A 16389-nucleotide genomic window follows, 5' to 3' on the forward strand; every position below is an offset into this window, starting at 1 on the left:
CAGAATCCAACAACATAATAAAAAGAACATACATCATGAACAAGTGGGTTTTATCCCAGGGATGCAGGGATTCCTCAATATTCACAAATCAATTAATGTAATACACCACATTAACAAATTGAAAAATAAAAGTCATATGATTATCTCAATAGATGCAGAGAAAGCCTTTGACAAAATTCAACATCCATTTATGATAAAAACCCTCCAGAAACAGGAATAGAAGGAACATACCTCAACATAATAAAAGCCATATATGACAAACATTATCCTCAATGGTGAAAAATTGAAAGCATTTCCCCTAACGTCAGGAACAAGATAAGGTGCCCATTCTCACCACTACTATTCAACATAGTTTTGTAAGTTTTGGCCACAGCAATTAGAGCAGAAAAAGAAATAAAAGGAATCCATATTAGAAAAGAAGAAGTAAAACACTCACTATTTGGAGATGACATGATCTTCTACATAGAAAACCCTAAAGCCACCACAAGAGAATTACTAGAGCTAATCAATGAATATAGTAAAGTTGCAGGATATAAAATCAACACATAGAAATCCCTCGCATTCCTGCACACTAACAATGAGAAAATAGAGAAACTAAGGAACAAATTACATTCACCATTGCAACAAAAAGAATAAAATACTTCGTGCCAAGGTCCAGCCCAGGCTGATCCAGGGAGTTCAAAGGGGAGACAGCTTTGGCGAGTTCACTGGATACAATAGCTTTATTTAAATATTCATCAAAGATATAAAGAGTAATAGAATGAGGATACCTCAGTAGGAAAATTCAGCAGAGGAAAGAGGCTGAGTAGCTTGGTTTACGCGGAAAATCAATATAACCTGTGACATCAGGTTAGCTCTGACCACGGAGGCCGCAGGTGCCCTCTCGAATAGTGGAAGGTGCCCCACCTTAGGCACCTTCTCGAGTGGGTCTTAGAAGCCCAGGCAAATAAATGGTCACAGAGGACCTCCGTGCTCCAGATGGAGACTCAACCAGAAATTGAGAAAAAGAATGACATGGGGAGACTAAGCTTCGGTGAGCTTTATTTTCAACAGGGGCTTTTATACCATAAGTTGCACATAGAGGATAATAGGGGGTGTGAAATCATGCAAAGTCAGCAGTCTTTGATCCTTATCGAAACCAGGGTTTCTTTTCTGCAAATTTATTGTATACAAATAGTTTAGGTGATTTACATCATCTTCTGGCCAGAAGGCCTATTAACATTTTATGACTCTTGACAAAGGTTTGTCAACCGTAAGACTTATTTTCTCTAAGAGCAATCATTTTAAGATTTGGCGCCATCCTCCGAAGGTGTTAGATAAAGTTGCATTCCTATAGGGCAGAGGTGCAGTGGGTTTACAATAAAGGAAAGAATTTATTACCTTAAGGGTCTAAAGTTGCTAACACCAAGGCACCTACTTATTTTTTCTACATACCAACTATATTAATTAATACACATTCAAGGATACAATACAGGGGATGTGGAAACTTGGCAGCAAGCATTGGCTCATCAATGAAATCTTTTACTAGTTTTATTCTGACAGTTTCTAACTCTCTGAGAGGCTCTAAGCTATTTGAATATTTTAAGCTTCCTGTGCCTCTGGAGGCTGAGAGACTGTAAACAATCGCATGCATAGCTGTAGGAGTCCGGGTAAACTTGTCAGGCCAGTTAGAAAGCTATCTGAGGGGTTTGGATTTAAACACTCCTAATGCCCAGGAACTTTATTAGCTGGAGCTGTAAGTTAACTCTTTTTAGAGAAAGCGAGATGGTGGTGGGAGACAGCCCCCGTAAAGTCAGAGGTGAGAGCACAAAGCAGTAAAGTAGGCAGACTCTGGTTTTGGGGGTAGATGCTCAAGAATATCCAGGGGGACTCCTGAGGCTTGATCCAGCCTTTGCCATGGGCGGAGCTCCTCATGCCGGCTACCGGCAACTGAGGAATATATCTACCTAAAGAAACAAAAGATATATATAAAACACTGGTGAAAGTAATCAAGGAGGACACAAATAGATGGATAAATATACCATGTTCCTGGATCAGAGGAATCAATATAGTGAAAATATGTATACTACCCAAAGGAATCTATAGATTCAATGCAATCCCTTTCAAACTATCAATGGAGCTAGAACAAATCATTTCACAATTTTTATGGAAATACAAAAACCTCTAATAGCCAAAGCAATCTTGAGAAAGAAGAATGGACCTGGAGGAATCGACCTGAGTGACTTCAGGCTTTACTACAAAGCCACAGTCATCAAGACAGTATGGTACTGGCACAAATACAGAAATATAGATCAATGGAACAATATAGAAAGCCCAGAGATAAATCCATTCACCTATGGACCCCTTATCTTCGACAAAGGAGGCAAGAATATACAATGGAGAAAAGACAATCTCTTTAACAAGTGATGCTGGGAAAACTGGTCAACCGCTTGTAAAAGAATGAAACTAGAGCACTTTCTAACACCATACACAAAAATAAATTCAAAACGGATTAAAGATCTAAACGTCAGACCAGAAACTATAAAACTCCTAGAGGAGAACATAGGCAAAACACTATCCGACATAAATCACATCAGGATCTTCTATGGCCCACCTCCCAGAATATTGGAAATAAAGCAAAAATAAACAAATGGGACATTTGAATCAGTTCCAATGAGGTGGATGAAACTGGAGCATATTATACAGAGTGAAGTAAGCCAGAAAGAAAAAAAACCAATACAGTGTACTAACGCATACATATGGAATTTAGAAAGATGGTAATAATAACCCTGTATACGAGACAGCAAAAGAGACACTGATGTAAAGAACAGTCTTTTGGACTCTGGGGCGGGGGTGGAGGGGGGAGAGGATGGGATGATTTGGGAGAATGACATTGAAGCATGTATAATATCATATAGGAAATGAGTCGCCAGTCCAGATTTGATGCACGATACTGGATGCTTGGGGCTGGTGCACTGGGAGGACCCTGAGGGAAGGTATGGGGAGGGAGGAGGGAGGAGGGTTCAGGATGGGGAACACAGGTATACCTGTGGTGGATTCATTTGATATATATATATTGGCAAAACCAATACAGTATTGTAAAGTTAAAAAATAAAATTAAATAAAATTAAAAAACCAAAAAAAAATAAAATTAAATTAAAATAAAAGCTTCTTCACAACAAAGGAAACTATAAGCAAAGGTGAAAAGACAGCCTTCAGAATGGGAGAAAATAATAGCAAATGATGCAACTGACAAATAATTAACCTCAAAAATATACAAGCAACTCTTGCAGCACAATTCCAGAAAAATAAACTACCCAATCAAAAAATGGGCCAAAGAACTAAACAGACATTTCTCCAAAGAAGACATACAGATGGATAACAAACACATGAAAAGATGCTCAACATCACTCATTATCAGAGAAATGCAAATCAAAACCACTATGAGGTACCATTTCACGCCAGTCAGAATGGCTGTGATCCAAAAGTCTACAAGCAATACATGCTGGAGAGGGTGTGGAGAAAAGGGAACCCTCTTACAGTATTGGTGGGAATGTAAACTATTACAGATAGTATGGAGAACAGAGTGGAGATTCCTTAAAAAACTGGAAATAGAACTGCCATATGACCCATCAATCCCACTGCTGGGCATACACACCAAGGAAATCAGAATTGAAAGATATATGTGTACCCCACTGTTCATTGCAGCACTGTTTATAATAGCCAGGACATGGAAGCAACCTAGATGTCCATCAGCAGATGAATGGATAAGAAAGCTGTGGTACATATACACAATGGAGTATTACTCAGCCATTAAAAGAATACATTTGAATCCATTCTAATGAGGTGGATGAAACTGGAGCCTATTATACAGAGTGAAGTAAGCCAGAAAGAAAAACACCAATGAGGTATAATAATACATATATATGGAATTTAGAAAGAAGGTAACAATAACCCTATTTGCGAGACAGCAAAAGAGACACAAATGTATAGAACAGTCTTTTGGACTCTGTGAGAGAGGGCGAAGGTGGGATGATTTGGGAGAGTGGTATTGAAACATGTATATTATCATATGTGAAACGAATTGCCAGTCCAGGTTTGATGCATGATACAGGGTGCTCAGGGCTGGTGCACTGGGATGACCCAGAGGGATGGGATGGGGAGGGTGGTGTGAAGGGGGGTCAGGCTGGGGAACACACGTACACCCATGGCAGATTCATGTCAATGTATTGCAAAACCAATACAATATTGTAAAGTAATTAGCTTCCAATTAAAATAAATGAATTTATATTAAAAAAATAAACCTCAACATTCAGAAAACTAAGACCATGGCATACAGTCCCATCACTTCATGGCAAATAGATGGGGAAATAGTGGAAACAGTGGCAGACTTTATTTTGGGGGGCTCTAAAATCACTGCAGATGGTGACTGCAGCCATGATATTAAAAGAAGCTGCCTCCTTTGAGGAAAAGTTATCACCAACCTAGATAGCATATTAAAGAGCAGAGACATTAGTTTGCCAACAGAAATTTGTCTAATCAAAGCTTTGATTTTTCCAGTAGTCATGTGTGGATGTAAGAGTTGGATTTTAGAGAAAGCTGAGCACTGATGAATTGATGCTTTTGAAATGTGGTGTTGAGAAGACTCTTGAGAGTCCCTTGGAATTCAGGGAGATCCTAAAGGAACACATGTATACCTGTGGCGGATTCATTTGATATATGGCAAAACCAATACAATATTGTAAAGTTAAAAAATTAAATTAAATTAAAAAAATGAAAAAAATAAAATTAAATTAAAAGCTTCTGCACAACAAAGGAAACTATAAGCAAAGGTGAAAAGACAGCCTTCAGAATGGGAGAAAATAATAGCAAATGATGCTAAAGGAAATCAGTCCTGAATATTCATTTGAAGGACTGATGCTGAAGCTGAAGCTCCAATACTTTGGCCACCTAATGTGAAGAGCTGACTCATTTGAAAAGACCCTGGTGCTGGGAAAGATTGATGGTGAGAGGAGAAGGGGATGACAGAGAATGAAATGGTTGGATGGCATCACCGACTCAAGGGACATGAATTTGAGTAAGCTTCCAGAGTTGGTGATAGTCAGGAAAGCCTGACATGTTGCAATCCATGGGGTTGCAAAGAATCAGACACTGCTGAGTGACTGAAATGAACTGAACTGAATGAGTTTTTTATAATTCCTGGTATTTGGTTAGAAAGAAGAGCCAAACTTTGGATAATGCTATAAAATCTACCTTTACCTCTAAAGTAATAAAATTAGTTATTAACTCAAAATAAATCCTGCATACAATAGCATTCCCACTTAAAATAATTTTCAAAATATTCATCATTTTCCATATGTCTTTTCTTTGAGCTGAAGTTTAATAGATGGGGAACGCGCATGTGGCCATGGCGGATTCATGTTGATGTGTGGTGAAGCCAATACAATATTCTAAAGTTAAATATATATATATATATATGAATTTTTGTTTTTTAGAAATTACCAAATTGCTATCTTTTACCTGACTCCTGTGACTTCCTAGGTGGTGCTGTGGTAAAGAACCCAATTGCCAATGCAGGAGACATAAGAGAGGCAAAGTCAATCTCTGGGTCGTGAAGATCCCCTGGAGGTAGGAATAGCAATTCACTCCAGTATTCTTGCCTGGAGAATATCTTGGACAGAGGAGCCTTGTGGGCTACAGTCCACAGCATCATAGAGGGTCAGATACAACTGAAGCAACTTAGTGTGGTCACACCTGACATTCCATCTTCATATATACAAAGTTAAAGGAAAAAAAAATTTAAGGAAATAACCTAATCATATCATGAAATTCATATTTACCAATTCATCACTTGCTTTCAGAGTAACTCAGAGACTACTCACCCAATCTTAGGAATGACAGTGCTAAAACCTGGGATCTTTTTGACTATGGACCATAATAATTTCTGATATTTATAATGCACTGATTCATTTAATGATTTATTTAACTAGTATATATTTATTGAGGGTTTAGTTTATCCCATGGAGGATGATAGATACTGAATTTACTATAGTGAGCAACACTATCAGGATAACTAACTGAAGAGAGCCTATATTCTTAGTATGGTTCTTAAAGGTTGCATTGTGATAGTCTAAAATTCATATGTTAGATTCCTAACACTCAAGGCCTCTGTATGTGACTTTATTTAGAGATGAGGTCTTTAAAGAGATAAGTTAAAATGAGATCATTAGGATGAGCCTTAATTCAGTATGACTGGTATCCTAATAAAAAGAGGAAATTTGAACAAAGACAGATACAGAAATAAGACCATGTAAAGACAGGTAGTGAGGACAGCTATCTACAAACCAAACACAGAAGTTGCAGAAGAAATCAAGCCTGCCCATACATTGTTCTCAGATTTCTAGTATTTAGAAACACAAGAAAATTAATTGATGTTTTGTAGGCCATCAAATCCATTTTTTTTAAATGACAGTCCAAGCAACCTACTACAAGGAATAATAGATAATATATAGAAGATAACCTTAGAATGCCATACTTGTTATGATAAGTAAAACACAAGATACCATAAATTAACCAAAAAGTGATACTGAACCTGGACTGAGAGCCAGCTTCATGAACATACTATCTGTGCAGTCAAACAAAGCCCTGCGTTTGGTTTAATGCTTTGCTGTTGTCTTGGAAGGGACTGCTAGATATTCCTCTAGCCAAGAGGGGTTTATTTGGGATCAGCAGAGTTTTGCAATTTGGGGTCTGCAGCCATGATTAGCAAAGTTCAAGTTCTCACATAGCAAAGGGGAGGAGAACACATCTATGGAGAGGAAGAAACTGGTATAGCTGGATTAAACAAAGACTTCATGGCTTTTCATTGACCGAGTACTTGTAAGGAAAGAAAAATAATTTTTATTCTTCCTGTTGAGCTCTGCTACAATCTCAGAGAGTGAGGGTTCGTCAACCAAGTCTACTCATAGTTTCTGTTTATTAGTTTTTACACTGTCATTGTCCTCAAGTTTTAATGTATTTTGACCAAGAATCAAAATTTCATTTTGCACTGGGCTACACAGATTATATCTCTAGTCTTGTTTGGATTTGTGGATCAAGAAGAGAATTCCTGGAGGAAGTTAAAGGATAAGTAAGGTTAAATTAGTGTGCTCAGCACATCTGTTATACTCATGAGTCCTTAACTAAACTGAAACAAACATGAATTGTGCGTGGATATGAGTGCAAGTTTGTGTATACGTGTGTGTGTTGAAAGACCAAGAGAAGAACACATTAAATTGATTATATGTATAGTAATTTAAATGCAATTTCGAATAGTCCTAAGTGTAGTGACAACAATGTTGCCTTAGAGAATTACACTTTCCTCTAAATAAAAAATAGCATGTACATAATTAAAACTAAGGTGCAACTATTTTCCAGCAATTTTTGGTGATGGAAGGTATTATTAGGCTAGAATTAAATGACATTATGCATTAACATATGTAAGGTGAAAAGTGAAAGTCGCTCAGTTGTGTCCATCTCTTTGTGACCCTATGGACTATATAGTCCATGGAGTTTTCTAGGCCAGGACACTGGAGTGGATAGCCTTTCCTTTCTCCAGGGGGTCTTCCTAACCCAGGGATCAAACCTAGGTCTCCCACATTCAGGCAGATTCTTTACCAGTTGTACCACAAGAGAAGCCCAGGAATACTGGAGTGGGTAGCCTATCCCTTCTCCAGGGGATCTTCCCAACCCAGGAATTGAACTGGGGTCCACTGCATTGCAAGAGGATTCTTTATCAACTGAGCTATCAGAGAAGGTAGAGTGTGTATAATGGTTTCAATAATTTTTTTTACTCCCCTTTTTATTTTAGTGATTTTCATAATTTTGAAATTTTTATTATACTCAAAAAATCTAGGTTCTTACTAGAAAGAAATAGTTTTAGAGCATGAAGAGTACAAAAATAATCCCTAGCCCACTTTCTCAGCTTTTAGGATTGTTTGATACAGCTTTCCTACCTCTTCCTAGCAGGATTTTTATAAACAGACAACTGAGAAAAGAGATGTGGAACACATATAAGAGAAATAATTCACATTCTTAAAATGTCATTCTTCAGATTGCAAGAATTTGTTAATGTTCACAACAAAATTCTGGAAAATATTTTTGAAATTTTAGAATAAAATTAATGAAAATATTGATATATGATGAAAAAGAGAGATGGAGAATAATTTTACCATAAAGGCATGAAAGCAGAAATCTGAATGGTAGCTATCAAAAGAGATATGTGGTCTATGCATTATTGCTCCCAAAATAGATTTCTGGAAACTGAACTCTCAGACCTCTGTTGACAATTTTGTTATACATTCATTTCTGCATTGTAGGATTATTATTCCCCTTCTTTGTGAATTTATAACACATACTTGCATTCTAAGTTGCTTCAGTCATGTCTGCCTCTTTGTGACCCTATGGACTGTAGGTTGGCAAGCTCCTCTGTCTATGAATAGACAGGAAGAATACTGGAGTGGGTTGCCATGCCATCTTCCAAGAGATCTTCCTGAGGCAGGGATCCAACCTGCATCTCTTAGGTCTCCTGCATTGGCAGATGGTTTCTTTATTACTAGAGCCACATGGGAAGCTCTTATAACACATCACACTGTATTAAAATTGATGCTAACTTGCCTCAGTTTATTGATACATTGAGAAATTCTGAAGGGTAAGAGTCATATCTTTCATTTCTCTTTCCTAAATATTTAGTTCAATGTCTCGCAAGTAATATATATATATATATATAAATTGAATGAGTGAAACGCTGATGGGCATAATCATGATTCCAAGGTGTTATAATTGAAAGATAGCAACCCAGAAAGAATATGAGAGATGATTCACAGAATCATTTTATATATATATATATATATTTAAAATTAATTTTTATTGGAATATAGTTGATTTACAATGTTGTGTTAGTTTCTGCTGTACAGCAAAGTGAATCAGTTATAGTGTGAAAGTGAACTGTTAGTCACTCAGTCCTGTCTGACTCTGCAACCCACTGGACTGTAGCCTGCCAGGCTCCTCTGTCCACGGAATTCTCCAGGCAAGAACACTGAAGTGAGTTGCCATTCCCTTTTCCCTTTGCCTTCCTTTTCCCTTTTCCATTTCCCATTCCCTTTTCTTCCCAACACAGGGATTGAATACAGGTCTTCTTCAGGGCAGACAGATTCTTTACCATCTGAGCCACCAGGGAACGTGAGTCAGTTATACATACAGATCTATCCACTCTCTTTTTTAGATTCTAATAAGAACCCATTAAATAGCACAGGGAACTCTATTCAATACTCTGTAATGATCCATATGGAAATAGAATCTATAAAAAAAGAACCATATGTTTTTTAAAAAAAATTCATATTCAAAATAAAAATAAACTTCTCAAACAAAAATGATTTTCAAGTGATATTTTAGAAGACACTCATTAACTACTAGATAAGCATAATTTAAAGCATGTCAGAAAAGGCAGAAATTTAAAAAATCACAATTAACTAGATATGTTTGAACAAAATGATTCTTTTTACAAACTATATAATTAGTATCTGTGTATATTAAGTAGGTACATGAATTATTGTTCATATTGGTTGCTAAATTGTTTTGTTTGTCAGATTAATATGTTGTTTTTATCTAAAATAAATTTATGAAACTTAGTTTAGGAAACACGTAAAATAACTTAAAGATGTGTTACTTGGAGAAAGAAGCATGAGAATAATTGATAAAATTAAATTCAAAGGAATTTCAAAGCAACTGAAATGAATAATTTCCTTGGAAAACAGAGTTCATAAAATTTGATTACAGTAGAGATGTAAGAGCGTTAGAAATAGAAATTAGAACATACACACATTATTATACAGATAATGAAGTGATGCAAGACAATTTCCAATCCCTGAAAGATAATAGGTATCTAGATTGAAATAACTAATTTTGTGCCCAGCACAATAGATTTGACAAAGCCCACACTAAGATGCCATTGACAATGACTCAATTTCTGGTGAAGGTATGCAGACATTGATATAGCATCAATTTATATGCATGATTATGTTATAATCATGCACTGAATAATATAGAGGAAAGAATATTTTGTCATGAAAAAGAGATTAAGTAAAATTGGAGATCTCTGTATTTTTAAGTTTATATCAGGATCGTGTAGTCGGTGGGAGGGAGAAAAATCTATATTCCTATTGCCAATTTTAAAATTTGAGTTGAGAGGTGTAACAAAGAAAATATTATATAGATTATTTCAGTTGGTAAGAAGAGTAGGTACCAGTGGAGTTTTGAGGGGGCCCATGATTCAGGAGAGCCTATTGAGCCTATTGTTAGCATCTCTTCCCAACTCTGTTCACTGACGTCAGATTGGAACTTGACTGTAACTGGAGTACTTTCAAGATAGAAATTGGCAAGCACCCCAGAGCAAAACTCACTTATTTATTTTTTCCACCACTGATTAACAAATTGTCATGGATTTACAAATACACAAGAATTCCTTCAAGAGTAATGGTGAAATATATTGTAGTTGGTTAAGATGGAAAACAATGTTTTCCAGAGTCCTCTTTCCTGAATGGTTCTAGACCCAAAGAGGAACTTACACAAGTTTTGGAAGGCAGATGTGAAGCACGAAGACTTAAATTTTGAAGGCTCTTATGTCGTCTCTATTCTCCACCACTTCAGATCCAGCTCATCTTCCTGACTCCTGGCTATGCTGACAGGAATTCTGTCAGATCCACATGGATGCTAACTATGAAGGGACTATAGTTTACTATACAGAGTTCTATTTTGCCACTGGATGTGCTTGACTTATTTGATATTTTCACTTTTCACTTTATCTCCTTGCACTATTGCTTCAGATGAATACACTAATGACTCTTTTTCTGATCCTAATATAAGGTGTTGTACAGTATCTGGACATAACATAGACTTCAGTAATACTTAAACTTGCCTAAAAATAAAAATCACCTAGGAAAGTCATTCAGCTATCTATCTTGTGTTAGTCGTTGAGTCGTGTTCAACTCTTTGCGACTCCTTGGACTGTAGACCTCCAGGCTCCTCTGTCCATGGACTCCTCTAGGCAAGACTACTAGAGTGGGTTGCCATTTTAATACTAATGAACCAGAATCTTCAAAGAATGATATTAGTAAACTATATGGCATGCAACTTTTAAAAGTAGCTTAATAAAAAGTTTTAAACATTTTGGAGCATGGGTTATAAAGGATTTTGTATATGTGAAAGATTAATGATGATAATGAAGGGCATATATTATCCATGTAGGAAATTGGAGGCAGAGATAGAGGCTGTTTCTGAATTATTTCAGAAAATATTTAATGATTATTTGAAATAGAAGGATAGTAGTTATGGAGATGGATCAGAGCAAATAGAAGAGAGATGAATAGAATTATCAAGATATAATGAAAACGTGTAAATCACAGCATTTGCAAAAGGTTCTTTATAGAGAGAAATACTTATTTTCTGAGATATTTCCTGAGAGAGATACAGTTACATATAAAACCTGGACTTCTCTGAGTATCTTTTGATATTCTTAAGTGATAACCGGTAAAGTTTGATTACTTGTGAATTTCGAGTAGCATATTTCTTATCTGCAAATATCTAGACACTTGAGTGATGCGAAAAACAACTTTCAGAGAGAGATTCGATTTACACTCATTGTGCCCATAACAGTTCAGTATACTCTTGTCTTTTACTTCCATTCTACAAAAAAAAAAAAAAAAAAGGAAAAAGGGCATTTGTAAAGTACTATGCTAACACTGAGAGATCCGTTGAGAAAACAGCAATCTTTGGAAAGTATGAACTACCTGTAGTTATAGAAATACTTATTGTTAGCTGATCATTATTACTATTATTTTTTTTTGCAAAGATAAGATAAAGCCCAAATATAGGGGCTTTGAAACCATGCTTAGCAGTTTGCACCTAATTCATTAGACAAGGGGGAGTATTAAAGGAAAGTGAGGAAAACAGAAGTATGAAAAAACATTGGAAGATGTTGATATAATTTAGAATATTGATATGGTACCAACATATAAAACAAAACTGAATAGGGAAGAACTATGTGTTGCAGCCATGAATGAGAAAGATACCATGACAAGACCTTTTAAAACTAACATCCTTTTCAATACAGGGGACTGGGATACAAAAGTAGGAACTCAAGTGATACCTGGAGTAACAGACAAGTTTGACCTTGGAATACAAAATGAAGCAGGGCAAAGTCTAACAATTTCACCAAGAGAACGCACTGGTCATAGCAAACACCCTCTTCCAACAACACAAGAGACAACTCTACACATGGTCATTACCAGATGGTCAATACCGAAATCAGGTTGATTATATTCTTTGCAGTCAAAGATGGAGGAGCTCTTATGCAGTCAGCAAAAACAAGACTGGGAGCTGACTGTGGCTCAGATCACAAACTGCTCATTGCAAAATTCAGACTTAAACTGAAGAAAGTAGGGATAATCACTAGACAACTCAAGTATGACCTAAATCAAATCCTTTATGATTATACAGTAGAAGTGACAAATAGAGTCAAGGGATTAGATCTGATAGAGTGGCTGAAGGAAAATGGTGGAGATTTGTAACCTTGTAAAGGAGGCCATGATCAAAACATGCCAAGGAAAAGAAATGCAAAGAGTCAAAATAGTTGTCTAAGGAGACCTTATAAATAGCTGAAAAAAGGAGAGAAACTAAAGGCAAAGGAGAAAAGGAAAGATATACCCATCTGAATGCAGAGTCCCAAAGAATAGTAAGGAGAGATAAGAAAGGCTTCCTCAGTGATCAATGCAAAGAAACAGAGGGAAACAATAGAATGGGAAAGACTGGAGATCTCTTTAAGAAAATTAGGGATTTCAAGGGAAAATTTAATGCAAAAATGGGCATAATAAAGGACAGAAATAGTATGAAACTAACAGAAGCAGAAGATGTTAAGAAGAGGTGGCAAGAATACACAGAAGAATTATACAAAAAGATCTTGATGGCCCAGATAACCACAATGCTGTGATCAATCACCTAGACTGGGTGACCTGGGATGGGAAGTCAAGTGAGCCTTAGGAAGCATCACTACAGACAAAGCTAAAGGAGTTTATGGAATTCCAGCTGAGCTACTTCGAATCCTAAAAGATGATGCTGTGAAAGTGCTGTGTACAATATTCCAGAAAATCTGAAAAACTAAGCAGTGGCTACAGAGCTGGAGAAGGTCAATTTTCATTCCAATCCCAAGGAAAGGCAATGTCAAATAATATTCAAACTACCACACAATTGTACTCATCTCACACTCTAGCAAAGTAAATGCTCAAAATTCTTCAAGTTAGACTTCAACAGTGCGTGAACTGAGAACTTCCAGATGTTCAAGCTGGATTTACAAAAGGAAGAAGAACTAGAGATCAAATTGCCAACCTTCACTGAATCATAGAAAAATCAAGAGAGTTCCAGAAAAACATCTACTTCTGCTTCATTGACTATGCTAAAGCCTTTGACTGTGGATCACAACACACTGTGGAAAATTCTTAAAGAGATGAAAATACCAGACTACCTTATCCTTCTCCCGAGAAACCTATATGCAGGTCAAGAAGCAACAATTAGAATGAGACATGGAACATGGACTGGTTCCAAATTGGGAAAGTAGGTCAAGGCTGTATATTGTCACCCTGCTTATTTACTTATATGTGGAGCACATCAAATGAAATGCTAGGTTGGATGAAGTACACGGTGAAATCAAATTGCTGGGAGAAATATCAATAATCTCAAATACACAGATGATACCACCCTTATGTCAGAAAGCAAAAAAGAACTAAAGAGGCTCTTGATGAAAGTGAAAAAGGAGAGTGAAAAAAGCTGGCTTGAAACTTAACTTTCAAAAAACAAAGATCATGGCATCCGGTCCCATCACTTCATGGCAAATAGTTGGGGAAACTACAAATACAGCGACAGACTTTATTTTCTTAGGCTCCAAAATCTCTGCAGATGGTGACTACAGCCATGAAATTAACAGACATTTGCTCCTTGGAAGAAAAGCTATGGCCAGCATAGATAGCATATTAAAAAGCAGAGACATTACTTTGCTAGCAAAGTTCCATCTAGTCAGAGCTATGGTTTTCCAGTTGTCTTGTATGGATGTGAGAGTTGGACTATAAAGAAAGCTGAGCACTGAAGAACTGATCCTTTTGAAGTGTGGTGTTGGAGAAGACTCTTGAGAGCCCCTTGGACTGCAAGGAGATCAAACCAGTCTGTCCTAAAGAAATCAGTCCTGAATATTCATTGGAAGGACTGATACTGAAGCTGAATCTGAAGCTCCAATACCTTGGCCACCTGATGTGAAGAACTGACTTACTGGAAAAGACTCTGATCCTGGGAAAGATTGAAGACAGGAGGAGAAGAGGATGACAGAGGATGAGATGGTTGGATGGCGTCATTGACTTGATGGACATGAGTTTGAGCAAGCTCCAAGAGTTGGTGATGGTTAGGGAAGCCTGGTGTGCTACAGTCCATGGGGTCACAAAGAGTTGGACACGACTGAGCAACTGAACTGAACTGAACTGAACTGAGTGACTGATCTCTCCTGAACTGATGATAGAATAGATGGTAATCAAAATACTCAAACCGAAGAGGTGATAATGATGCTGTATGAAAATTTCATCCTATCAATAACCAATATTATTGTGGGACCAGCCCATCTTATTCTTATTATGATTATAAAGTATCCTTCAGCTGTAGCCATCAGGAAAATGAAAAGAAATGAAGTTTTTATTTATGAGACCTGGAAATTACTTAGCACACCTGAAGCCACATAGTGAGATTGAGAGTAGAGAGAGAAAGAGCACATGTAAGCCTGTTGTTGTTCAGTCACTGTTTCATCCAATTCTTTGAAACTCCAAGGACTGCAGCATGGTAGTCTTCCAAGTCCTTCACTGTCTCCTGGAGTTTGCTCAAACTCATGTCCATCGAGTCTGTGATGCCATCCTCTGTGGTACCCTTCACCTGCCTTCAATCTTTCCCAGCATTAGGGTCTTTTCCAATGAGTTAGCTCATTGGAGCCTAGTGGTCTTTTATTGAGGTAGACTGTGGGGGCCTAGGGTTTCACAAACTCACTCTTTATTGGTGAATTTAAAGCATAAAAGAATAAATTTAAAGTGAGGGAAGAGAAAAAAATAAAAATACAAGTGGCCCCAAATGGGCACTTATCAAAATCAACCAGGATTTCTAAAACAAAAGAGCTTCAGTGAAGGAATGGGGCCTGGCCCTTTATCTAGAGGGTGGCTGGCAATGTGTTTATTTGAGATAGACCTCTTTGAAGTGGATGTTTCTTTGAAGTGGATGTCTCAGTAATAAAAGCTTAAGCCAGGCACTTATATTACAAAAAAAGAAGCCAACTGTCAGGGTTTACACAGAAAATGAGAAGAGAACAGAAGTACAGATTTAAAAGTTATTTCAGTTATACATTATGCAAAACTGGAAAATGGTTAGATATGGTATGCAAGTTGGAAAGAAGAGTCAAAAATGTAAATGAACAGAAATGCAAAAGTTAACAGAAATGAGGCAAGTGGTTTCATTGTGTCCTTCTTATAATCACAAGCAGATTAACCACGAAGCTGGTGATGTGAGTCTTCAGAACCCTTGCAAAAAGAGTTGTTTTGAACTATTAGAAGGAATCCTATGACTACAAAAAAGAGGGTTTTTTTTTTTTTTTTTTTGGTAGAATTTACAGAAGGAAGATATTTTAATCACAGTCAGTTAAGGCTGCTACCTCTTTTCATTCCAGCTTTCATTTTATTCCACATCTTACTGCCCTTCTTGTTGGGTGACTTGGAATGACTGCAGGCACTTTTGTGATCTAGCTAACTGAAATTCACTTGCTGACACATTTAGTTTAAATTTTGTAGAATATATTCATTTGCTTCACAGTCAATTTCCTGTATAATTAAGTTATTCCTAGTCTTCCTGGTATTAAAACGGTTTCCAGGAAGACAAGTATCTCTCACTCTGTAGATTCAGTCGTCTTTAAAGTGGGAGATGCAAAGTCAGATGTGTTACTCTAACAGTATTGGGAGGAAAACATTTCCTATACCCTTCTAGGTTCTTCTGACTAGTCTAGTAATTAAATTGACACAAAACATAAACATAAGTTAAAAAAAGACAAAATTTATATGTATATATAGAAATCTCAGTTATGTGGGACTTAAATGACTTAAACAAATGACTAAAGCAGGCAGTTTTTATACTTTCAAACAAAGAAACAATACATCTGTGAAAAATTGATAAGATAATAGAGTTTGGCTTGGGGTAGTAAATTAGTGAATAAGTAACAAGCCCTGTCTCTCTACTTCCTGGCACAGGGAGGATACCTTTCACAGGGCAGATTAATTTCTTATTTTCAGGGAGGGAGAGAGG

This window comes from Bubalus kerabau, chromosome 15 (assembly GCF_029407905.1).
Source record: "Bubalus kerabau isolate K-KA32 ecotype Philippines breed swamp buffalo chromosome 15, PCC_UOA_SB_1v2, whole genome shotgun sequence".
NCBI classification, from domain to species: Eukaryota; Metazoa; Chordata; class Mammalia; order Artiodactyla; family Bovidae; genus Bubalus; species Bubalus kerabau.